The sequence below is a fragment of the Nannobrachium achirus genome (assembly GCF_963921795.1).
Source record: "Nannobrachium achirus genome assembly, chromosome: 24".
NCBI lineage: Eukaryota > Metazoa > Chordata > Actinopteri > Myctophiformes > Myctophidae > Nannobrachium > Nannobrachium achirus.
This window is the reverse complement of record NC_137831.1, coordinates 32,937,103-32,961,482: the sequence shown is the minus strand read 5'-3', so window position 1 is coordinate 32,961,482 and position 24,380 is coordinate 32,937,103. Positions and strand designations below refer to the sequence as shown.

The 24,380-nt window shown below is 45.7% G+C and overlaps 1 pseudogene across 1 annotated transcript in view; it reads left to right on the top strand.

The window, feature by feature from the left end:
• The window catches only part of LOC308280229 (prospero homeobox protein 1-like), a 65,261-nt pseudogene that overhangs the window by 11,013 nt on the left and 29,868 nt on the right, over positions 1-24,380 (top strand). Inside the window, exons 6-9 of the transcript XR_013963391.1 lie at positions 920-1,302; positions 2,404-3,086; positions 8,560-8,667; positions 23,043-23,237. The product of XR_013963391.1 is annotated as a prospero homeobox protein 1-like (transcript). The remainder of the gene's footprint in view (positions 1-919; positions 1,303-2,403; positions 3,087-8,559; positions 8,668-23,042; positions 23,238-24,380) is intronic.

The window sequence follows — 24,380 nt, the reverse complement described above, 5'->3', positions numbered from 1 at the left end:
AACGCGTCGCAGCACGACGCGTTGTGAGCTTGTAGATCGGCTATTTTTGGCAAAGACATTTGATAGAGAGTGAAAAAAGACTGTATCAAGTACGTATATTATAATAAGTACCCTTTACCAATTAGAAGGTTTAAATGTACCGGATATGCAGCTCGGCAAATAAAAGGTGAATTGATCCTAGTGCATGATGGAGGACGATATCACAATAAATTAGATATCCACAATACGATTACCGTGAGTGTTTTTTATCCCGATAAACGATAACATCCCTTATCGTTCCATCCCTAATGAGTAGTACTATAAGTATTAATGTTTGTGCCATGTAAGGCATTGGTTCTCAAAGTGGGGTCCGGTGACCCCCAGGGGTCCGTGAGGGAGTTCCTGGGGGTCCCCAGCTAAATGATAGTTGGGAATCAAATGGACCCTTATGGTTATGTAACTCAGAGAGTGTACAATTGAAACCAAATGGACCATAACAGGTCCATTTGGTTCCATTTGTACACTCTCAGAGTGAAATTAACATTGATTTTACAATAAAAAATCGGGGTGTCAGAGATAGAAATTCCATTAACACTTATGCTACCTTTGACAGTCTGGCTTGTCATTGAAAGGGTTAACTACATGCTGCCCATCTACAGTCCTCACCGTCAAACTCCCTGTAAATACAGTAAAACTGTTATGACTTACTGTATGTCTGGGCTGTCCAGTGGTGATCGCTAATGTCCGCGATTTGTTTACAACGCACGTTGGCGTCCACGCGAAGTGAAGCTCCTCCATAGAAATCCATTGATCTTGCAATAAAGAGACTTCATTTACTCTAAAAAATACATTTTGATCCAAGGCTGGCAGGTTCATGTACCTACCTACCTACCTACCTACCTACCTACCTACCTACCTAACTATCTATCTATCTGTCTAGGAGGTGGAGGTGGGAGGGCAGCTGGCGGAGACGCTGAAGCAGGAGCTGAGCTGCGCCGTGTCGCAGGTGGTGGACACGGTGGTGAAGGGCTTCTCCTCCTCCTCGCCGCGGCAGCAGCCGCTCGGTCTCCTGCACCACCCGCCCCACCACCCACCCTCTGCTCCTTCACCACCACCAACATCACGCCGCCCTGGCCGCCGCCGCCCGCAGCAGCAGGAGGCCGGAGGAAGAGTTGAAGGAGGAGCCCGCTCCACCCTCCTCCTCCTCTCCAACTCCTCGTCCCTCTGCCCGCCGCCCTTCGCGCCCCCTGCCTCCGCTCACCCCTGACCCCCTGCGGGGCTTCGGGGGCGGGGCATCTGGGGCGTCAAGCCGCCCGCCGTGGCGTTGGCGCTGGGCCTGAACGGAGGCGTGGGCGGAGGAGGAGGAGGAGGAGGCGACGAGGGGGGGCGAGCCCCGCCCCCCAGCTACCTCTCCTCCAGCCAGAGGTAAATTCTGCTTCTACCAACACTGCCACCTTGACTACTTCCCTTAAAGGACAACTCCGCCTAAATCACTTCTAGGCTCATTTTCCTACTTATATTGATCCCACATTACCATGAGGTTTATTAGGGAGAAATGCCCCTGTTGTCCCAGTTTCCCCAGCAGAATGCAGCAGCTGTCATAGCATAGAGTGGAGCCTATAATCCTATCACTTTTACACTATTTGTTGTGTTCAAAGAGTGATTTTCTTTTTCATGAATGTGTTGTCATTACAAACACATCCATGCCTTGGTTGTCCCACACAAGCCGCTACAGTCTCATGAATCATGTTTTGGGGTGCGCATTCGGCACAAGTTCCAATCAAAGTGATCTGTCACTGGCCAATCACAGGGCATCTTTTCCGGGACTTGGCAAAACACAGATCTTATAGGCTTATAGGCTCCACTCTATGCTATGAGAGCTGATGGGTTCTGCCTGGGGGAAACTGGACAACAGGGGGCATTTCTGCCTAATAGACCCCATGGACAGTCTTTTTGGATCAATGTAAGTAGGAAAAAGAGCCTAGAAGTGAATTAGGGGCGGAGTTGTCCTTTAAAACATGTAGCTCGCTGGCCCTCCTTCAAAACTGCCCTGAAAACTCACCCTTTCAGGAGGCCAGAGGCAGGGGTAGTTATCACTTCTCCCATAGACAGGAGAGAAGTGAGCACCCCCACCCTTACCTTACCCCCACCCCCTTTCCCCCCCTACTCTGTACATGTAGTGTTCTATAATTGCCATGATATTTGATAGTTTTTAGTTTTTTTTTTTGTTGCTATTTGTTATGTCCATGAATTAAATACCAAGGACCTCCGACGTAAACAAGACCGTAAAAGGACTTATTTGGAGTGTTCATTTTAGGCAGGGTGTTCAACTGTACTTGTACCTGTACTACATTTCTATTGTACTGACTATACTTGTACTGTCCTTCATTTTTGTCTAATAAAAATTCAATCAATCAATCACAGGCTGCACTGCTTCGGCGACGTCATGGGGGCGCCCCCCTCCTGGCGGCCCGCTGGACTCACACTTCGCCCCTTCGGCGCCTGCAGCTGTGCCCCACGACCAGACGGAGGCGCTGCCCCTCGTGGTGCGCAAGAGCGCCTCCACGGGAGGAGCAGGAGGAGGAGGAGGAGGTGACGGGGCCATCAACGCCTCCATGCCCCCACCACCCCCCCACCACCACCCGTCCCTCCACCCCTCCCGCGCTCTCCGCCTCGCTGGGCTTCGGCTCGCCGTCCTTCCGCCACCCGTTCCCGCCGCTGCCGCTCATGGGCTACCCCTTCCAGGGACCCCCGCTGGCGGAGCAGGAGGAGGAGGCTACCCCGCCAAGGACCACCACCACCACCCCCACCCTCACCACCAGCACCACCCCCGGCCCCCCACCTCCCCGGACTCCATGGACTCCATGACGCGGCACGACACGGTCAGCCTGAGGACCAAAATGGCCGCCGCCCTGGCGGGGGGGCCAACACCATCACCACCACCACCCCTCACCCTCACCACCACCCGCACCACCACCACCACCACCACAGGCAGAGCTCGCCCGGCCCAGCACGGCGGCCCCGAGGGCCTCTCCCTGGCCCTCATCAAGTCAGAGTGCGGGGACCTGCAGGACATGGCCGACATATCGCCTTACTCAGGCAGCACGGTATCCTTTTTGACCCGCGTAAACCCTACACACCGGGTTGACTGGAGTCCCCCAGGGCTCTATGCTGGTGTCCTTTCTGTTTTCCCAAGGGGGAGGGGAGTTGGGTTGAAAGGTCAATGTTGTGTGCGTGACGGGGGAAGGTAAATCTCTGTATAGATGTCCAAAACCGTTTGTTTTATATTTATCATTTTAAAAATGATTTAAACTAGTGAAAACAGCCGATCTAGAAGCACACAACGCCTCGCACCGCAAGGCGTTGTGTGCTTGTACATCTGCTATTTTCACTACTTTTGTGAGATGGCCTTGTGTGATGAAGCAGGGCTTTGCTTTGCGAAAAAAAAATTACAAATTTGAAAACTTGGAGATACGAGGTTTCTGCCCGACTGTATATATATATATATATATATATATATATATATATATATATATACATATATCAATTAATCTGTATTAATTGCTTCCTGCTCTGGACCCTCGTGTTTCCCCCGCTGGGTGGGGAGGATTATAAAGGGGTGCGCCGGGTCTTGCAAGAGGGGAAGATTAAACGGGTCGCACGCTGTTCTCTCAAGCCCTTTTAAGTCCATGCGGTGGGGAGTGGTGAGAGGCTCGCAAGCACTCACACACACACACACACACACATGCACACGCACACACTCAGACATACTCACACAAACACACAAGCAGGAGCGATATGCACATGCTCACACATACATATAACCACACACACACAACACAGCGACTTCTCTGTTCCCACTTGCTCTGAGACATTGCTGTTAGGCCCTCTTTCATCGCAAACACTTTGTACATAAATGCTCAAAGCAAATCATATTTGTGTGTGTGCGCACATGTGTGTGTGTGTGTGTGTGTGTGTGTGTGTGAGAGAGAGAGAGAGAGAGAGAAAACCCTTGTAAATAGGAGCTCAAAGCTAATCAACTTTCAAAGAGCATGGAAGGACCAGGTGAATGCTCAGCCTTATTGACGCGAGTTCTCTAAATATGCGTGCGTGCGTGCGTGCGTGGCGTGCGTGCGTGCGTGCGTGTGTGTGAGAGAGAAAGGGAAGTGTGAACTGTGCTAGCCTAAATATTCCTATTGACTTCCCTTTTACGTTTATAGTCGGTTGTTTAGAGCCTCTCTCTCTAATTCTCTTTCTATCTCTTTCCATCCTATCTATCTACAGTATCTAGTATGTTCTTTCTTCTTTCTTTCTTTCTTTCTTTCTTTCTTTCTTTCTTTCTCACTCTCTCTTTCATTTGTTAGTGTGCGCTGTTGCTTGGCAGCTGTGTGTGTTCTGGTTCCTCCACACACACACACACGCACGCACGCACGCACGCACGCACGCACGCACGCACACACGCACGCACGCACCACACACACACACACACACACACACAACACACACACACACACACACACACACACACACACACACACACAGTATTGCTGCGTGTGGACAGGTGTTTTCAGGTGCTTGTTTATTTTTCATCCACAACCATTCATATGAAGACGGTTTCCACCGGTCATCAAACACACGCACGCGCCAGACACACACACGAGCAAACACACACACACGCACGCACACACATACACAGGGACACACGCTGTATGCACGCTCTTGCAAGCAGATCTTTGAAGAACAAAGCAGAAAGAGAAATAAGACTTTGAACATGGAGAATGGAGGCTCCTTGCAGGTGCAGGCTCCCTCTGACCAGCGTGACTCCATCAAAGAGACAACCGTTTAGATGTACGCCTCCACTCGACTAGAAAGAAGCTTCGTTCTGAACATGATCACATACTAATGAACAGTCATTATGCTCTGTGTCTAAAAGGAAGGGTCCTTTAGATACGTCCCAGTGTTTATCTCACATCCATACAAACTGAAATAATCTCTTTTTTTCACCACTTTCAACAAGGCCTGTCACAATTATTATATAATCGTCTAATCGCAATGATTTGACATAATCGCAATTATTTTGTCGTAATCGTCATAATTGTTTCCATGTTTAAACATTTTCATATATTTTCAAACATTTAAAAAGTGTTGTGAGCGTGTAGATCGGACTATTTTCACTATATCAATGTTATTTTTTAAGTATAACGTTGTCATTTCTTTGTATATTTAGGTTATCTGTCAAATCTGCCATGGTTAAATTCAAAGCCTACAAAGCCAAACAGAAATGTAATTGTCAAAAACAAAAACGCAATTAAATCGTTATTCGTTAATCGCAATTATTTGAGTGACAATTAATCATCATGTAAAATGTCATAATCGTGACAAGCCCTTCTTTCAACCCGGTGTCCCTACATTTGGTCATATCGTTAACTGAAAACCTCCGACATTACAACGAAGAATATAGATGTTCACAGTACGAGTTTTACACCAACTGTGTGTGTGTGCGCATGTTTGCGTGTGTGCGTGCGTGTGTGCAACTCATTTGACAAAATCCCTTTCCTTGACTCTGCTTGCAAATGACCGATGTTTTGAATCAATTTCGATATGTATTCAAATGGTTTCAAATCCTGGTCTATATCCATTGCTCTTGTCCATCAATCTGTCCATCTACAGTATGTGTCTGGCTGGCTATGGTTCTATCTGGTCTTGTGTCATTTGCAGTATTTGCATGCTTCAGACGAGAAGTGGTCAGGAGCGTGTAAGCTCTAAGACACGCAGTTAGGTTAAGGTGCTTTGCATTGCGCACAGGATCACACACACACACACACACACATGCACATGCACACGCACGCACACGCACACACACAGAAAGAGAGAGAGAGAGAGCGATAGGCCTGTGTATTTTTAATCCTCTATGGTACTGAGCAGATGTCCTGCATTCATTTATGGATTTACCCCTTCGCTTCCTCTCTCTCTCTCTCTCTCGTCTCTCTCTCTCTCTCACACACACACACACACACACACGCACACACACACACACACACACACACACACACACACACACACACACACACACACACACACACACACACACACACACACACACACACACACACACACACACACCTGGCAGCCAGGTCAAGTTACGAGTGTTACACTGGGCCCCGAGCAAGAGAAACACTCACATACGGTACACAAACACGGTTGTGGAGCAAAAAGCACATTTTGCGTTTTGTTTTATTCATGTGCTTCATTTAGCTACTATTACCCCAGTGTCTGCACACACACACATGATTTATTCACTATGACACCATTCTCTTGTTGACTTGAGTAGGGTGCCTCTGTGTGTGTGTGTGTGTGTGTGTGTGTGTGTGTGTGTGTGTGTGTGTGTGTGTGTGTGTGTGTGTGTGTGTGTGTGTGTGTGTGTGTGTGTGTGTGTGTGTGTGTGTGTGTGTGTGTGTGTGTGTGTGTGTGTGTGTGAGAGAGAGGGGTAGAAAGTAAGAGAAAGAGGGAATAGTACGATTTTCCATCCGGTGTGTGTGCGTTTCAGATTCAGATTCAGATTCAGATTACTTCATTAACCATTGTGTAAAACATAGGAATTTGCTTTGGCATACTACATTTTTGCAAAAACAACGCCGACAGAACGCAACACAAGTAGTCACCACAGCAGCCATGGGCGGCGCTATCTTGGCGTGCGTGCGTGTGTGTGTGTGTGTGTGTGTGTGTGTGTGTGTGAGAGAGAGCGTGTATCTTGACCAATAGGCAAAATGTACAGCTCTGCTAGGTTACTTGACCTTAACACACAGGCACACACACACACACACACACACACACACACACACACACACACACACACACACACACACACACACACACACACACACACACACACACGCACTCACACACACACACACTGGATGGAAAATCGTACTATTCCCTCTTTCTCTTACTTCCTACCCCTCTCTCTGTGTCTCTGTCTGTCTGTCTGTCTGTCTGTCTCACTCGGTCTCTGTCTCTCTCTGCACCTCTCTCTGTTTGTTTGTTTGTCTGTCTGTCTGTCTGTCTGTCTGTCTGTCTGTCTGTCTGTCTGTCTGTCTGTCTGTCTGTCTCACTCAGTGTCTGTCTCCCTCTCTCTCTCTGAAACAAAAATATACTCATGTGTCCACGACCCAACCTTTGTCTGTCTGTCTATCCCTCTTTTCACTTCTATCCCTCTCCAGGCATGTGCACACATAGACATGCCCTTTTACCCGTCTGTAAAAAAGTGCCCTCTCCAGACCACGAATAAGTATGAAAATAGCTGACCTCCAAGCTCACAATGCGTCGCAGAGGTCTGCTATTTTCGATATTTTCGCCAAAAGGCCCTTTTCAAAATTTCAGCCCCTGCCTCTGTAACATTCTCTGCACATCCCTGTCCCTCTCTACAGTCGCATGACCTCTGGGGTCTGTGTGTGTGTGTGTGTGTGTGTGTGTGTGTGTGTGTGTGTGTGTGTGTGTGTGTGTGTGTGTGTGTGTGTGTGTGTGTGTGTGTGTGTGTGTGTGTGTGTGTGTGTGTGTGTGTGCGTGCGCGCGCGTGTGTGTGTGTGTGTGTGTGTGCGTGTGTGTGTGTGCGCGCGCGCGAGCGCGCATGTGTGTGCACAAACACGCGTGCTGTTAATTGACCTTGCAGGGAGTTCCATTGATTGCCTCTTCCTCTGTGATAGATTATAAGGTCGGTTAATGTGTTGAGGAAATGGCAGCGTCGTGGGGGCACAGCTGTCCACACACACACACACACACACACACACACACACACACACACACACACACACACACACACACACTCAACACTCTCTATCACTCTCTCCCTCCCCTGGTGACTGCGCTTATACCAATGCCAGGCTATTGTGCTGGGCAGTCAGTCAGTAGCACCGCCACATGCCAAACAACAACATGCTTCCCAACAACTAACGCACAAACAAGAAAACAATATATTCTGACAATATTTAAAACTGTTGAATGGTTCAAAGAAGTAGGAGATATGTCATTGAGATAACATAAAAATAGATCAAATAACTGACCACTGCCTCATAGCATGACCGAGATTGAGAACTTGTAAATTGTACAAAATGTACATTCTCAGATTGTTTTCAAACTACTCATATATACTCATACATACACTACACATACATACTTGTGTATTCACAAGATTGGTACTTCCAGTTCCCTTGTGGGAACGTTTTTACCATCTGTGTGACAAAGCAAAAGCCAAAGCCCACCTTTCAAACGCCAAACCTACAGTTTGCTTTCTTTTTTAAAATACCTTTTTAACGTTTATTTTAACGTGCATTTTTGAACAAGTATCTAATTGTGGTATGCTAGCGGTGGGAAAACTGCAATTATGGGACCCCAGAATCTCAAGAGCATCTGTTTTAATTCTGGTCAGACAGATTCATCTACATTTTGATAATTAAATGTTATCAATCAAGTTACGTGTCAGAATAATCCTCTCATCTCTGCTTAATAAACTAAGTACCATGTTCTCTCCAATTAAACCTGAAGCAAAAGGAAAAGGTGTGTGTCCTTAACGTGTGTGTTCAGATTCAAGAGGGCCTGTCACCCAACCACCTGAAGAAGGCCAAGCTCATGTTCTTCTACACGCGCTATCCCTCCTCCAACATGCTCAAGATGTTCTTCTCTGACGTCAAGGTAATGACACCTTTTTATGCCTTCTATCTCAGTGTTTCTCAAACTTTCACATTTCAAGGTCTCCCCTTAACTCTGACAGTGTACAAATGGAACCAAATGAACCTGTTCCATTTGTACACTGTCAGAGTTACAGACTTGTATGGGTCAATTTCGACCGCCCTAAAGGAACTCACAGAGTCCCCTTAATCCACTTTGAGAAACCCTGCTCTTTCTAACATCCCTCCATCTTTCCCTTCATCCACTCCTCTTCGTCCATTTTTATCTTTCCCCAAAGTTATATTGTTTTCCATAAGTAGGGATGGAGCTCGTTAATCTTTATTGATAATGGCCGGGCTTTTATCGAGCCCACTATTGAGCGTTTTTCTAATATTTTGTGGAAAGATGTGTGACGACAAATTCTGAACAGAACTGGTATCTTTTGTTATTGGCCAGTTGTTGTGACTGTGAGTTTGTGGCTGACCATCAGCTATGAAAATGACAATTAACAAAAGTAAAATATATTTAGCCTATCATTAAAACAACCATTCATTGATGTGCAATAAGTGTTAAGTGGTTTTATATTAGGAATAGTACTGTAATGATTTCTTTGTCGCCTCTTGATTGTTTGAACATGATGTCATGGGATGCTATACTCGATAACAAGCTTGATAAGCCCAAAGCTTATTGATACTGGGTACTCAATAAATGTGTTACTGAGTATGGTATATCTGGTTTTCTTCAGTTCTATCCAGTTCTGTCCAGTTCTATCCAGTTCTGTCCAGTTCTATCCAGTTCTGTCCAGTTCTATCCAGGTATGTCCAGTTCTGTCCAGTTCTGTCCAGTTCACCCAGTTCTATTAAGTTCTTACTGGTTCTATTCCGTTTGATCCAGTTTCATCTAGTTCTATTCGGTTCTATCTGGTTCTATATTCAGTTCTATCCAGTTCTATCTGGAAAAACCTGATTTATACTGTCTTCAGAGTGTTGTGTTGTGTCCCTTTTAAACCCACTCTGTTTGGGTTGGTATCAACCTGTCATGTGTGCCCCCTTCTCTCCTCCTTTCTCCTCAACTCATGTCTCTGCGCTCCCTCCCTCCAGTTCCTCCTTATTGTCTCACTTTCATTTCTCGTGACCTCACTCTGCCCTCCGCACACTGAAGTTGTCTTGACACTATTGTGTTTTGTCCTTTTTCCTGCGTGTGCGTTTTGCCGTTACTGGCCGTGCGTGTGCGTGTGTGTGTGCGTGTGTGTGTGTGTGTGTGTGTGTGTGTGTGTGTGTGTGAGAGAGAGAGAGAGAGAGAGAGAGAGAGAGAGAGAGAGAGAGAGAGAGAGAGAGAGAGAGAGAGAGAGAGAGAGAGCGAGAGAGAGAGAGAGAGAGAGAGCGAGAGAGAGAGAGAGAGAGAGAGAGAGAGAGAGAGAGAGAGAGAGAGAGAGACCGACCATATAGCACAGATTGGGGTTCTCTGGCCAGCCGTTCTGTCAGGCTCTTTGTAGAGTAATTAGAGTTCCTGTTCCTAATCGGTCGGGCGTTTGGGGAGGGGTTCGTGGTCTGTGTGTGTGTGTGTGTGTGTGTGTGTGTGTGTGTGTGTGTGTGTGTGTGTGTGTGTGTGTCAAAAGCCCACTTTCACTCTCACACGAATACCCCCCCCTCTTAGGCTGTTCCGCTTTCACTTCACCAACGCATAAAAGGAGTTGCTCTTTCTCTCTCTCTCTCTCTCTTCCCCCACACTCACACACACTGTCATTATCACTCTCATACATCATCACTTGTGTGTCATGAAAGAAACACGAGTCGCGTCTCAATAAGAGCAGTGGACATATTTGCAATATAATGACAAATATAATGACAAAATGCGCTGCTAGATGGAGGAGGGCTGTTCGTTTAGCCAACATTCAGTCAAAATGAAACTCTTTCAGCCAAGAGATTTGGTGTAAAGGGAAGAAAATTGCGGATGATTATCGAACCCTGGGGGTCTCCAGTCAACTAAACTCACTTGTCCAAACTGTTAAGCTGGTTGCGCACTGCACTGCGTGTTTACGTTGCGTTTTGGAAATCCGAAATCTGGAGGGAGAGAGAGAGGAAAGAGAGAGAGAGAGAGGAAAGAGATAGAGAGCAAGGGACTCAGTGGCAACAGTTGCGAAAATCGGAAAAAAATCTACCCTGGTCCGAAAATAAATACGAAACGGGCGGCAGTGTGCAAACGTGATTGACATAACATGAGGTTGATTTTTTTATTTACGTGTTCCGAAATTCACTCCGATATTCGGCCCGAAAAACGCAGCAGTGTGTAAAGACCTTTACTTTTCAGAACTCAAATTCAAAAGTAGCCATTGTAGTCGATCTACGAGCTCAAAAGCTTGCAGATCTGCTACTTTTGATGCTTTTTTGTGTGACACTGCAGTGTGATAAGTTACAGGGCGTTAATTTACAACAAAAAGAACCCTACAAAAAGTTAAAATGTGGAGAAAAGAGGTTTCCCCCTGACAGCAATGATATGTAGAGATTAAAGGACAACTTTGTTACTTTACAACAAGGGTTCATATTTTAGATAGTCGAAGATGAGTGTTAAAATATTTTCATTTACTTCTTTCTATCATTTTAGTGATTTTAACGATTTTGATTAGCATGCATGCAAGTGGCTAAATATGTATTTTTAGACACAATAAGCCCATTCCGAAGATGCACCACAATCTTTCATGGGCAGATGTGACTTATGGGGGCTGGTGTCAACAGTAACAAAGAAATTGTCAGTTTATTGTGTCCAAAAAGACATATTTAGCCACTTGTACCACTTGTAATCTAAACACTAATGGCTAAAACAATAGAAAGCAGTAAATGAAAACATTTGAACACTCATCTTTTCTTTTCTCTAATTGCAATCTAAAATATGAACCCTTGTTGTAAAAAAGTTGTACTTTAAGTGTGAACTTTAGAGATAAGAGGTGCTTAGGAAGGAAGGAAGGAAGGGAGGGAGGTAGGGAAGGAGAGAGGGATGGACGACCAAACGAAACGCAGGACAACAGAACAACAGCATTAAAGACAAAGGCGCTGATTGTTTTCTGTTTACAGGCTTCTGTTTGTTTTGTAAAGGAGCGTGCGGCTCCTCCACCGATTCAGGACGGCATATTTAAATGAGCACACATGCGCGCGCACACACACACATGCACACACACACACACACACACACACACACACACACACGCACACACACACACACACACCATCTGCCCTTATGTCCATATCCACGGTGACCACTTCCTCAAGGCAGTGCCACATCCTCAACGGCTGCCACGGCAACCAGGGTCGCCCGGGCCCCCGGTTGCTAAGCAAACACCGGGTTGCTAAGCCTACCTGCTCCCTGTTTAAAGGGACAGTGTGCACCTTGTGGAAGGATCGTGGTGCTATAGAGGCCTGTCACTACCAAACACTTCACATCAAACACTATAGTACTTCTCCCACTCTCTATCCATCCATCTTTCCGTCTTTCCAAGGGGTCTTCAACGTTTTCAGGCCAAGGACCCCTTAGTTGAGTGATGAAGCAGGGACCCCCACAACCTTATACATGTACTAGATTCCATATAGTTTCATAGTTTTCAGCACAATCATCATCATGTATTTTGGAGTCATGTCAATTTGTGTTTTCATATATTTAACCACTTACACCGTCAATAATTAATAAACTTGACCTTTCACTCAGTACTTAGTCTGCTCTTTTTCCCCTTAACACCAAACCTCTTTGCCGAAAAAAGCCGATCTACAAGCTCACAACGCCTTGCAGTGCGAGGCGTTGTGAGCTTGTAGATCATTTTTGACTAAAGTTCTCAGAATATGGATGCTATAGTTAATATGAAAAAAAGAGGAAAAAAGTTTCTATCACTCAAAGATATTGAGGACCCCCTGTAGTAACTCTGGGGACCCCCTAGGGGTCCCGGACCCCCTGTTGAAGACCCCTTTTTTAAAACCCTACAGTTATTACAGTTAATAAAGCCTCAGTCTGGCAAAAAAAGTTTACTTTTGCCAGTTGGTCAACTGATAGTGTTTAGTGGTTGTATGCAGTCAATTATCACTTAATCTATTCCAGATTTACATAAGCTTTTTTCAAATTAATCTAGTCTTTAATTTAAGTAGCATCCCCAATAGGATATCCGATTAATCTTGTGTAAACAAAAACAGGCTTAGATTAAACTATTGAAATGTGCGCCAATGGCCTTGCACTTACTTACATACATACATCCAGATGGACGACGTATATACAGAAACTGTACATACAGTACATCCATTACACTATGTGAAATGAGATTATTGGATTAACAACTGTGTGTTTGGGGCATTTCATACCGTACATTAAAATAAAAAAATATATGTTTACGTCAATGTAAGAAGAAGTCAACATGTGTTCAGCTCTCCTCCGCGTCATCAGTGCCCATACCCTAGGTGGGGTTGGTGAAAGGGCCTTTCTGTGTGGAGTTTGCATGTTTCCCCATGTCCCCTAGGGTAGTACTAGTATGTGTACCCTCACAAAAACATGCATTAGTCCTGGTCTCTATAATGCCTCCCCTGCAGCCGGGGCGCCTGATGGAGGGGAAAGGAACTGGTTGGAATAACGTGTTCCTTCCACGCGCTACGTCCAACCGGGAAAGCTCCCCCCTGTCAGGTGATAAGAAGCGGCATGCTCGCTCCTCATGCACTGAAGGAAGCATGAGCTCAGTTCGGGGCTCTCCCCAGGTTGGCAGAGGGAGAGCAGAGCCCAGCAATTGGCACTGGGTGTAAAATGGCTTACAAAATCGTGGAATATATATATATTTTTTAAATAAATAAATAATAAGTCAACATGAAATAAAACATAGTTCTCAGGGCAGGACTTTCATGGAGGCCATGAAGGCCATGGCCGTCGTTGCCCCTCGGTTTGGCCTTGTGCCCCTCAGACCAATGGCATGACTTGAGGCCACAGTGGCCTTAATTCCCCAAGCTACCACTTTCTCCTCTGTCTCTTAATTGTCAATATGTAGACATTAGACACCAGTGTCTCTTTCTGGTCATGTAGACACCAGTGTCTTTTGTTGAGATTCTGAAATCCCCATCTTTAAACCAATCCAGTGATTTGATTGTTGCAGAGCTGAGCATGGATCCGATTGTAAATACCATCATTTATCTATTTCAATGCAGATTATGTTGTCATCCCTAACCCTTAAATTCACCAAAATCTTTCAATGGACTAAAATCCTGTTTTATTTGATGGCCTTCCTGCCCTGGCATTTGGCCTTTGTGCCCTCAAAAAATGGACAACACCAAAGACCAAGTGGCCTTGCCCCTAAAATGTCAAAATTCTAGGCCTCGTTCTCGTTACACTGACAACAATGTGAGACCGATATTATAAACATGACTCAACTGAAGTCCAGATTGTCTTCAAGAACCATCCTCGTGTTCTTTCCTCGTCCTAATCTTATGTAAATGATGACTTAGTATTATTATTGTTTCACATTCAAATTTAATTGCGACGTAATCTCCGCTAATCCACCATATTTCATCCACATAGGGGGCTCTGTGCCGATTATTTCCTTTAATAAAAAAACGAATCACGGATAATCCTATTTGTGACGAGCAACGACTGTTCTTATTCAAGGCCGGGACGGGAGTGGGAAGTTGTGTGTGTGTGTGTGTGTGTGTGTGTGTGTGTGTGTGTGTGTGTGTGTGTGTGTGTGTGTGCGTGTGCGCGTGCGTGCGTGTGTGTGTACGTGCGTGTGTGCGTGTCCCGTTTCATTGTCCTGGTGCATTCATTACCCTCATTATTACCATATTCCCCAAAAATCCAGGTCAGGAAAAAAATTTGCTCTCTCTTTCCTTCTCTCTCTCTCTCTCTCTCTCTCTCTCTCTCTCTCTCTCCTTCTCTCTCTCTCTCTTATCTCCCTCTCCTGCCCTCGTCTTTTTCTTGTCCCCCTTCGTTGACCCCCGTTCATGGCCTTTTGAGGGAACAAAAAGTAACATGCACGTGTGTGTGTGTGTGTGTGTGTGTGTGTGTGTGTGTGTGTGTGTGTGTGTGTGTGTGTGACACTGTGTGTGTATGTGTTTGTGTGTGTGCAAGGGTGTCACAAGGGGGGGGGGGGGGGAGTGCATGGGACTGAGTTACTAGGGCCCAAGGTGGAGTTGCCTTAATTATTTTATACTTTAGCTATTGAAAAATAGCAGATATACAAGCTCACAGCGCGGCACCGAGTGCCGCGCTGCGAGCTTGTAGATCTGCTATTTTTGAAAAGTCGTGAAAATATGTGCAAATCTTAGAAGCATTTAGAAGACATTAATAGAATCGTGGTCAAAAATATTCAAAGAATTTTCACGTGATTTCACAAGATTTTTCAAAAATAGCAGATCTACAAGCTTGCAGCGCAGCACCGAGCTTGTATATCTGCTATTTTTCAATAGTTAAAGCACAAAATAATGCGTTCCCTGTATAAATGGGTTAAACCGCCTCCCCCTATGAAGAACATTCATGGGGGGGGCCGCAGTAAATCCTTGTACCCAGGGACCAGAATTTGGTGCGACACCCCTGTGTGTGTGTGTTGGGAGGGATGTAAGGGAATTACGGGTGCTGAATAGCTCCTCTAATTGGGCCTGAATAGATGCTGTGTATGGGAAAATGGTTCTTAAGGATGAGCCTCTTTTACACACAATGGTGCACTCGGTGTGGGAAGTGGGTTGAGATGACAACTGTTTTAGGCAAAGATGAGCACACGCACTCGCACAAACACGCACAAAGAAATGTCAACACAAACAGACATGCAAATGCGAAATGCAGATACTGTGATGCAGGCACGTGCACACATAGATATCAAAGGGGGCTTGGGCCCCTGCCCTTTTATCCGTCTGTAAAAAGTGCCCTCTCCAGACCATGAATGCAGTTTTTACTATGGTGAAAGAAATGCAAATGCCCTCTTTCCATGCCATACCTGAAGGCAGCATTCAAGAGAATCGTCTTGTCCAAAATCTCCTGAACTTGAATGCAGCATCTTATGTTGAAAGAATAGCCCTCTCTGTGTAGAAATCCATGCCAGTATTGACTTGATTATGCTTAGCTCAGTGTAGTATCAAGCACCAAAAATAGCCGACCTCCAAGCTCACAACGCGTCGCGCTGCGACACGTTGTGAGCTTGGAGGTCTGATATTTTAGATATTTTCATCCCCAAAGCCCTTTTAGAAATTTCAGCCCCTGCCTCTCTAACATTCTCTGCACGTCCCTGCTGTGATGTTGCACACACTGCCTGAACGCATGCACACACACACGCTTGCACGCACACAGGCAAACACACACACACACACACACACACAGGCGGGTTGTAATTGCGCATTGATAGCGCTTGCCTTTTGACCAGCCGGCTGTGTGTGTCTGTATGAGAAGCACCGGGGGCCGCCGTCTCATCTTGAGTAAGTCAGCCGGAGTAATTAAGACCTCGTTAAGACTGGAGGAGTTAGGATTAATTAGATGCTCCCTCGCTCAGGGAGCTCCTTCTGACACACACACACACACACACACACACACACACACACACACACACACACACACACACACACCGCGCAAACACTCTCAATCTCTCTCTGTCTCTATCTCTCTCTCTCTGTCTCTCTGTCTCTCTCAGGGGGGGGGGCTGGCCTTCTGGCATACAGGGCATTTGCTCGGTGGGCCGGTAGGCTAGGGGGACGGGGGGGCTGGTGGCCCCCAAAAAAAGAATAAAAACTGAAAAAATATCGGTAAAAAAATATCGGTCAAAATTAGCCAAAGTTCAACTTCTGACACATTTTGGCACTAATCATGTTCATACTCCGTTTGTTGGTGGTGAGAACTGTACGCTAACTTATACAATTTATGGATTGTGTAGTTGTGTAGTTATCATTTATGTTGTCTGTAAAAGTTGTGGTATTAAAAGCTTGTGTATGTATATGTGCCGCCCTTGACCCGACGAGTCGGTAGAGTATCTGCGCGCGCGCTGGTTGTGGGGGCTGGTCTGGCCAAGATGCCAGGGCTGAATTTTAGTCCCAGTCCGTCCCTGGTCTCTCTGCCTCTCCATCTCTCCATCTCTTTCTAGTCAGGGAATATTATCAGAATAAGGTCAAATTTGGGAATAAATTCGTTACCAAGAACTGTCTTCACCAATGTGTGTGTAAAGGTGTCTAGAAACTGCTGACAGTTGGGGTCCCATTTACTTTACTACACAGGAAAAGAAAATACACCCAAAAACACCTGCTTCAAGTAGCATGTGAGGGGTCAAACTAGGGTTTTTTCATGATTCTGAACCGGACCCACCAAAAATGTTTTGTAATGACCTGGAAAAGTGGCTATGGACGTCTTTAGTCCAAGGAGAGTTTTTCCGCGCAAAACAAATACTTGCAATGTATTCAGAATCATGAGCAAAAAGTAGGTAGGGAGTGGCTTATTGTCGGTATCAGCCGATAACACGAGGGAGTCTGTCCCCGTTACAATGCGCTAGACCCCTGGGAGATGGACTGCTGAGGTGGAGCGCCACACCTACCATCAGCTCCCAGTACTTGCCGCACGACTTGCCAAGCCGTGCTACTCATACGCTGAGTTGGCGGTGCCCGGAATCGAACCCATGACCTTGCGGTACAAAGGCGAGAGCTCTACCGACTGCCCGGGCCTATTTTTTGTATTATTTTCCTGTGTAGTAAAGTAAATGGGAACCGAACTTTTAGCAACTGCCAAAAATTCCCCTAGGGAAACTGAATGTCAGTCTTTGTGAGATGTGTTTCTAGACTCCTTTACAAACACATTGGTGAAGACATTCCCAGATTTTATTAATATCCCCTGACTCTCTCATGCACTCTTAAACACATTTGATTCCGTCTTGCTCTTCAGTTGCAGACGGGTGGAAACCTAGAATAAATGACAAAGTAGGGCATTCATTTACGATAGGAGAAAAAGGGTGAAATGTGGAGATAAGTGGTTTCTGCCCGATAGCAGCGTCTTACTTTCCTCTTGCAGTTCTCCAGACACTTGTAATGTCCACACATTCAGGGGTGTCGCACCAAATTCTGGGCCCTGGGTACAAGGATTCATTGACTGGGAACTCATTATAATGCATTATTTTGTGCTTTGACTATTGAAAAATAGCAGACATACAAGCTCACAGCGCGGCACCGAGTGCCGCGCTGCAAGCTTGTAGGTCTGCTATTTTTGAAAAATCGTGAACATTTGTGTCAAATCCTTCTAAGGTTTTTTGAAAAACCTATGTTTCCCATCTCAAAATATTTAGTTCCAGGGACCCCCCAGAAGCAAAATTTTAGTTACAAATGTTCGCTTAAAAAATGCATATATTCAAAGATTTGCACACATTTTCACGACTTTTCAAACATAGCAGATCTACAAGCTCGCGCTGTGAGCTTGTAGATCGATCTACAAGCTCGCGCTGTGAGCTTGTAGATCTGCTATTTTTCAATAGCTAAAGTATAAAATAATTCCAGGCCCCTCCACCTTGGGCCCTTGTAACTCAGTCCCACTTTCCCCCCCTTGTGACGCCCCTGCTCACACTACACACTCGCTCACGAATATCCGGGACGCTCTTCAAATAACGTCTTGACGAAGCAATCTAAGCTGGAATCAATTCACTTGTAACGAGGCTGTTGGTTGTCTCGTCAAATGGGAGCCACTTTATAGGATGTCAGTCATAAAGATAACTCTCAAGTTCCTGTACTAATATGGATTCAATATTACACAAATATTTCAAAGTCACAGTCTTCAAGTTCAGATCACATCTCTATAGGGCTACTGTATATCGATGATCTTCTTTGCAATTATTCTATTGTTAACTTGTTCGATTAATCGATAACCATGATTTTAAATAGTTTTATATATTGATTAACCATAGCGTTGTCACACAACTAGGCCTATGTCATGCAAAAAAGTGTGAAAATAGCAGATCAACAAGCTCACAACACATCACGATGCGACACACCGTGAACTTGTTACTATTACTCTACTATTTTCAATATTCTAGTTTTGTTTTCTTTTCTTTTTTTTTACATTTTTTAAAACCTTTTGTCTATAATTAATGACATGCCCCAAATCCATTATTTCATTAAATGATTGATAATCTAGTACATTAAAAGTTGCACTCGTATAACTCTACCATGTCATCCCCTCTGTTCCTGTCGCTCTCCTCTCCCATCTGTCCTTCGGGGCGGACATTCAAAGATTGCAGAACTGTCTTAGATCATTAAAACATGTATAAAACAGATTCTTTTGTCGCCTTCCCCCCGGGGCCAGTGAGAGACATCTCCGATGTTCGCGACCTGCAGTTTATGTGTTGATTTGGCACATTTCACACTGTCCTCTGGGGAAATTGTGCCTCACTGGTGTGCAAGGATGTGTGTGTGTGTGTGTGTGTGTGTGTGTGTGTGTGTGTGTGTGTGTGTGTGTGTGTGTGTGTGTGTGTGTGTGTGTGTGTGTGTGTGTGTGTGTGTGTGTGCGTGCGTGTGTGCGTGTGTGTGTGTGTGCGTGTGTTTGTGCTCTTGTCCTTCCAACATGGCCTGGGGTCGAGGGGAGGGCGGACACAACACCCTTCATCAGGGCAAGAGAGAGAAAGGAGCAGGCATGTGCACACATAGACATCAAAGGGGCTTGATCCCCTGCCCTTTTTGCCGTTTCCAGACCATAAATGCAATTTTTACTATGGTGAAAGAAATGCAAATGCCCTCTTTCCGTGCCATACTCGAAGGCAGCATTCAAGAGAATTGCCTTGTCAAAACGGGAGCATTTCACTGTTACTACGTGTCATCTTTTCGATACCCAACTCTACCCCTTACCCTAAACCTAACCTCCGTGGGGTGAGTCGCTAACCCTCCCGACGCTCCTTTGTCGAAATGACGGTCGTTCGAAAGAGTGAGATTTCACCGTCCAAAACTCTCCTGAACTTGAATGCAGCGTCTTATGTCGAACAAATTGTCCTCTCTGTGTAGAAATCCATGCCGTTACTCCACATCTCCTGTATTCACTTGATTATGATTAATTCAGTGTGGTATCAAGCACCGATAATAGCTGACATCCAAGCTTGGAGGTCTGCTGTTTTCGGTGCTTCCACCAAAAGGCCCTTTTGGAAATTTCGGCCCCTGCCTCTCTAACATTCTCTGCACGTCCCTGGAGAGGAGTGAGGGGACAACCCTGACACGTTCTTTCTCCCTCTATCTGTGTGACACCGCTGTCCCTCTCTCCTTGTTTCTGTGGTAAACAGAAAATGGCATTCCCTGAGCTCAGCGTTTTGACACCGCTCCATTCTGTTTCTCTCTATCGGTTCCATCTAGCTTTTGTCTCAGTCTTCTTCCCCCCCTTTTTCTTTACCATTTGACCTGATTGCGACGAGCTGTGTGGTGAGGTGGACGACTGTGTGTGTGTGTGTGTGTGTGTGTGTGTGTGCGCCGTGCACGTGTGGGCGCGTGCGCTCGCTCACACGCCTGTCTGTGTAAAGTTTTAACAAAGATTTTGGGCAGACAGAGGCTACCGATATTAAGCTGGATAAATAATTTTAGTTTCGTTTTAGATTTTAGTATTGTCCGTGTGGGGTGGGAAAACCCATAATATGATTGATTATTAATGCATTTAGGAAGTTCCAACCCAACTCTCAGACTTTTATCTTTTTTGTCCCATTGTCTCAATGAACTAAGAGCTCACTTGGGACATGCCTAGCTCTGGTCCAGAGCGTCAGCGAGTTCTCACTAACGCTCTGACAGGCGGCTGTCTCACAGACAGGACCAGGAATTTCTCTGCCCTACGAGGGCTCAACTTCAGTCAAAATAAACAAAACTACTTCGCTACGCACCTAAACGAAGGTAGTTTTGCGTTGTTGAAAGTCTATTCTCTGCGGTGGGAAACCTCTCAGCACCCCACCTACTCTGTAAAATGCATTATTTTTATCAGGAAATAAAAAGCATCCAACTCAAACTCCGCAGACATGACCCGGAAATAAGAATAATTAACAGCGGCGGCCGAGTTGGATGCGTTTTATTTCACGACAAAAATATGTTTTACAGAGTGGGTGGGGTGCTGAGAGGTTTCCCACCGCGGAAAATAGACTTTCAACAACACAAAACTACCTTTGTTTAGGTGAGTAGCGAAGTAGTTTTTTTAAATTGTGACTGAAGTTGAGCCCTCGTAGGGCAGAGAAAATCCTGGTCCTGTCTGTGAGTCAGCCTCCTGTCAGAGCATTAGTGAGAACTCACTGGTGCTCTGGACCAGAGCTAGGACATGCCAGTGAAATGAAGCTGATGAACATTACATGTTTGAACATCATTGGAAAATGTATATTGTTGCTATCAGGTGGAAACAGTTACTTTTGTATTATTTCTTATGTATGTACAGTATATATTTATATACAGTATATACTGCATGTGTGCGTGTGCGTGTGCATGTGCGTGCGCTTGTGTGTGTGTGTGCTAATTGCTGAGTTGTCACGTTCCTTCTGTGTAGCTCTTTTGTTGGTCAACCCCTACTGTACGTACGCACACACACACACACACACACACACACACACACACACACACACACACACACACACACACACACACACACACACACACACACACACACACACACACACACACACACACACACTTTCCCCTCCCTTCACCCTGCATTTTAAAACTCTCCCTTCCCTTCTGTCGCTCTCTCTCTCTCACACACACACACACACACACACACACACACACACTCGCGCGCGCATGCAGGCACACACATCCCCCACCCCACCCAATTATACTCCATTATGTCACCCCCTCACCATTCCTGAAAAAACACCCTCTTTCCTCTTTGAGTAACCCATCGCTCTCCCTCTCCCTCTCTCCCTCTCTCTCTCTCTCTCTCTCTCTGTCTCTCATCCCCTGCTCCTGAGAGACAATGTCTTGTAACAATACCGTGGTTAATCTCTGTGTCAAAGCCGTTTTTCCCCTCCGCTGAACACACACACACGCACGCGCGCACTCACGCGCGCACACAAACACACACCCACACCCACACACACACACACACACACACACACACACACACACACACACACACACACACACACACACACACACACACACACACACACATGCTCAGACACACAAACACTCACAACACTCTTACATTTTAATCTTTTAATTTATATTCATATAAAAACAGGGAACGGTAGGTAACATTCCAGATGCAGGTGATTACCTCACAGCTCATCAACGTCATGGAGTGCTGTTTACACAATCACAGTCAGCTCAGCTCACACTAAACTAATGAATACATGGATTTCGTCACTGTCGGGCAGAAACCTCGTATCTCCCAAGTTTCAAATGTGTACGTTTTTTCGCGAAGTAAAGCCCTGCTTCGTCAGACAAGCCCGTCCCACAAAAGTAGTGAAAACAGCAGATCTAGTCGCGAGGCGTTGTGTGCTTGTAGATCGGCTGTTTTCACTAGTTTTTTATTTTTTTGGACATACAAGGTTTCCACCCGACAACAACGATTTATTTAACCAATAAATAACTCAAAGGGACACACACGCGCATACGCGCGCGCACACACACACACACACACACACACACACACACACACCACACACACACACACACACACACACACACACACACACACACGCAATCTGTTTTCGACCCATTCGTACCAAACAACAGCTGTGACAGAAAAAACAACTCTCAAATGGTGTCAAATAGAACCTTCTAGGAGTCCATATGGGCCCCTTTTTCAGGTCAGCGAAGAAACCTCCGTTGCTTAGAGAGTTTTTTTGTGTTTTCCTCCAAACCGAAAGGTCACAAGCAAGGCTCACGTTTCCTATCAACAAATGTATATGCTACTAAGCGATATACTATCCCTCTCTGTGCCAACACGACTTCTGGTGGGACGGGCAATAACATTTGAAAGTCGTTTTCCTCAGTAATAAGATGAATTGAGTCTCTCTGGTATTTATGCAATATCCAAGCAAATCTCCCTCCCTCCCTCCCTTTCTCTCTCTCTCTCTCTCTCTCCCTCCCTCCCTCCCTCCCATTCGTCGCCATGTTCTCATACGGTAGCCTACCGATATATATCGTCACTGTCGGGCAGAAGCCTTGTATCTCCAAGTTTGACATTTGTATGTTTTTTCGTCAAGTAAAGCCCTGCTTCATCATACAAGACTGAGGCACAAAACTATTGAAAATAGCCGATCTAAAAGCACACACCGCCTCATTGTGTGCTTGTAGATCAGCTATTTTCACTCGTTTAAATCATTTTTAAAATGATGAATACAAAACGAACAGTTTTGGACATACAGGTTTCCACACAACGACGACGTTATACATGTTCTGTCCCTCCCAAACAAAACCCATGCAGTGAAAGTAAAGTAAACCTCCCACGTATGTCTTGTCCGTTCGCAGTTCAACCGCTGCATCACGTCCCAGCTGATCAAGTGGTTCAGCAACTTCCGAGAGTTCTACTACATCCAGATGGAGAAGTTTGCCCGCCAGTCCATCAACGAGGGCGTGACCACGTCCGAGGAGCTGGCGGTGAGCCGCGACGCCGAGCTGTTCAGGGCGCTCAACATGCACTACAACAAGGCCAACGACTTTGAGGTACGGGAACGGCGACGGCGCCTGTGTCTGTTTGCAGTGGTGTAAAGCAACCAAAGCCCCTTTTCCACTACAGGGCTGAACCAGACCTAGAACCAGAACTTTCCAGATCCAAGAACTTTCAAGAACCTGATTCTGCTTACGTTTCCATATATAACCAGAACTAACCGGGAAGGTCCCGAAAAAGAGCAGCAGCGCTGCTGGCCTCGCCCATAGGTTCCCAGAACTCAAGTTTAGTACTACCGTTGTTCCCTATTGAGCTTGGCACATTTCCTCAGGCAAGCTGCCCAGATCACACATGTCACACGTGTATATTTTTTTGCAATGTAGTGCATTTGAAACTACATTGCTGTGCACATCATGAGGTGATCACTGCTTGCCTCCTGTGAATTGTTTTATTTTTTATTTTTGTTTATTTTCTGTTTATTTCGTTGCTGAGTGAGGTCACAGGACAAAGTGACGTGACTGAGATGGAAAAACCTGGGTGAAATGTGCCAATCTCAACAGGAAACAACGGTACATCAAGAACAGAACCAGAACCAGAAAAATATAGGTTCAGGTTCTGGAAAGTTCTGGTTCCGCCTCGTGGTGGAAGGGGGGCTCAAGTACATCTTCTTAAGTACAATTTTGAGGTATTTGTACTTTACTTGAGTGTTTTCAAATTTCCAATACTGCGTTTGTTTGTTTGTCTCACCGTGGGAGCTCTGTAAAGTATTTGACAGTGTGTCCCCAGGGTGTGCGTGTGTGTGCATGTGTGCGTGTGTGTGTGTGTGTGCGCGTGTGTGTGTGCATGTGTGTGTGTGTGTGTCAGTGACAGATGTAGAGCCATGGGAATACATGGGGAAGATGTGTGTGTGCGTGCATGTGTGTGTGTATTTTTGTGTAGGACAGAGGGGGTGGTGTGATGTGGCTCGAGCATGTGTGTTTGTAGAATTCAATTTGTGTTAATGTGCGTAAGATCGGCCTTTCACGCAGGCTGGAGAGACATGATTGAGAATAAACCGTCCTATCATTTAATTACAGTGATTTCAATGATAGGTTATAGATAGATCTACAGTAAGTGAATCCATGATGCACGCGCTGAAACCGCTGAGCTGCCACGACGTCTTCACTCCACACACACACACACAGGCCTGTCAATTATTA